This window comes from Eschrichtius robustus, unplaced genomic scaffold (assembly GCF_028021215.1).
Source record: "Eschrichtius robustus isolate mEscRob2 unplaced genomic scaffold, mEscRob2.pri scaffold_540, whole genome shotgun sequence".
NCBI classification, from domain to species: domain Eukaryota; kingdom Metazoa; phylum Chordata; class Mammalia; order Artiodactyla; family Eschrichtiidae; genus Eschrichtius; species Eschrichtius robustus.
This window is the reverse complement of record NW_027175428.1, coordinates 79,581-82,500: the sequence shown is the minus strand read 5'-3', so window position 1 is coordinate 82,500 and position 2,920 is coordinate 79,581.

Here is a 2,920-nt window from a genome sequence, read left to right as displayed (position 1 = left end):
GACAAGCTAAAAATGGGCACAGACAGTTGGAAAAGGTGTGTGAAGAAAAGTGTCTTTGGAAAGGAATTGGATCCGTGGTCAGGACTGGATAAGATGAGGGTGGATTCAAAGACAGAAATGAGTTTTTGTATCAACATGAAACCAGTGCAAAATTAGAATTTAGTTGTCTCTCTCTGTTAAAAGGACCAGGTTTGGGTTTAGGGTTTGGGTTTTTCTTCTATCGGTCTGCTCTGCCCATCATGAGAGATTAGATTAGATTAGGAAAGGTTTTTTCCTTTATCTTTAAGGAGAGAGAGAAAGAAAGAAAGAGAGAGAGAGAGAGAGAGAGAGAGAGAGAGAGAGAGAGAGAGAGAGAGAAAGAGAGAGAGAGAGAGAAAGAAAGAGAGAGAGAGAAAGAAAGAAAAGAAAAAGAAAGAAAGAAAGAAAGAAAGAAAGAAAGAAAGAAAGAAAGAAAGAAAGAAAGAAAGAAAGAAAGAAAGAAAGGAAGGAAGGAAGAAAGGCTTATGTCTTTGTCAAAAGTCATCACTTATTTTCTAGGTTGCCTTTATCAGGTCTTGGAGGACTCACATCAACTTAGTCCTCTCGATATTCAAAGAACCAGGTTTGGCTCAGAACTGAAGAAGAAGCTTCTCTCTCTGCCTAGCAAGTCTTTCCTTGGGATGTTGGTGACATGGCTAACGAAGCACTGTTTCACAGTGACCTATCAGATTAAGTGCTTTACAATCTTTTGGATATTTTGGACACATTTGCTCAAAAATTGAAGGACAGATGAAGTCCTTTGGACTTCGAACGCACTTTGAGATAGGATCCAGGAGGAGAGGGCCCTCAAAATAGCTCAAAAATGTGTTCTCTCTCCTGAGAAATGAGAGAGATGAAACTGAGTAAGTTTCTTGGAGAGGTTCGATGACACGGGAAAGTGTTGTCAAAGAGGAAGGAACAACGTGAAGTCTTCTTTGGCTTGTGTCTGTACACCGATGTGTTCTAACTGTTCCAGAAATGATGGGATCTTTCTTCCTGGAAGTCTTCTCTGCCCTGGCATAAAGTGTTGTCTGTTATCGTCAAAATGGAGGCTCACACGAAAGGGGCTGAACCCAGTATCAGGGAGATGTTCTAACCGACTTTCACGCCAAGGCAGTAACAACAGCCTGTGGAAAGATGGTGGGGGTGGCGGGGCACACGTGGATCAGGTCCATTCTGTCCTTTCAACAGCCGGTCGGGGCTATGGCAGACGGGAGACGTTGGCCCAGCCGGTTGCTCCCTGGCCAACCTCCCCCCTCCCCCACACCTTGCATTCCTTCACCCGCCCATGGTGCCTCCAAGATGACTCCAATTGTAAATAGACATTGGCAGGAAGACTTCTACAGTCTACCGGCAACGTCTGACCTGTCATGCTTGTAACCCTGGGGGGGAAAAATCATTTTTCTCTATGGAAAGAAAACCTCCTCTCTCTGGACCCTCTGAACCCCAGCCACTGGATTTCATTCCACTGCCACTTAGTAGGGGTCATCCAAACATCCTTGTATGTTTTCCGTGTGGGTTGAAGTCTTCCCTCGCTGCAAGCCTGATGTCCTCACCGTGGCACAGAGACTGTTAAAAAAACAAAATGTGTTTGCCACTTGGGGTCTACCTTCCACAGCCTCCCGTGTGATCAGATCAAGGCACCCGCTTCTCTGGGCAAATCCTACAATCCTTCACAAAAGCTCTTGTAAACTTTTTGGAACCGTCACTCGTCCAGTCACCCTCAATCATCAGGCAAGGTCGGCAGAACCGATGGAAAAACTGGACTCCAAGAAGAACAAGAATGACTTACATGGGGTTGAATGAACTGATGAATAGGATGACAATGTGTATGACTACTTGTGTAAAATAGGACTGCTTGGGGAAGCGGGGGATAGATAACTTAGGAGGTTGAGATGAACATATACACATTACTGTACATAAAGTAGGTAATCAACAAACACCTCCTACTATATAGCACAGGAAACTCTACTCACTACTTTGTAATAACGTATGAGAGAAAAGAATCTGAAAAAGAATATCTATATAAAGTATTTTGATATATATATATATAAAGAGAGAGAGAGAGAGAGAAAAACAGAGAGAGAGAGGGAGAGAGGGAGAGAGGGAGAGATTAGGACTGATTGTTAAATCTTTTGTTTTCCAGATACAAGGAAAAACAAAAACAAACAAACAAAACCCAATTTTCTTCTTTTATTTTTAAAGGGGGACGTCCATTTGGTAACTTATACCTCTGTCAGCAGGATAGAATCACTGATCTTTTTCTCCCTACTTTCCTTAATTCAGAAACTCTCAGGGAGGCTTCTTATTTCCCTGGCAATAGAGTTATTTGCATATGTTACTTGGAGGCCAAAATTATGTTTCCATAAAACGGGGATACACACTTGTGGATATGAAATTCTGGTCTTACTCACTTCCCTTAGGGTGTTGTTCTTAACCTGAAAACTGGACTGCATCCCGAAGTTTTTTGAGTTCCCTCCAATATCTGGCTACGACTCTCTCCATGAACGTTTTGCCATTTTCTCCCACCCTTTTGACTTGGCATCACTGAGAACTAAAACGGCCCTTTGCCTGAAGCCCTGCAAACGGAAGCTAGAGAACTTGACGAAAACCTTAGAGAAACGGCCACAACGGCTCCTATGGAAAAAGTCCTCGTTCCTGTTTCTGTGAGAGCCACTCTGAAATTTGAACCAAACACCCGACGACATCATCAGAGTTATTTCAAACTTCTAAAGTTGCTTCGACCCTGACATCTAGAAATCTCCTTGACTCAGAGACAGACAGACAGACAGACAGACAGACAGACAGACAGACAGACAGACACACACACACACACACACACACACACACACACACACACACACACACACACACGAGTCACCAGCTCAGCTTTAATATGTTC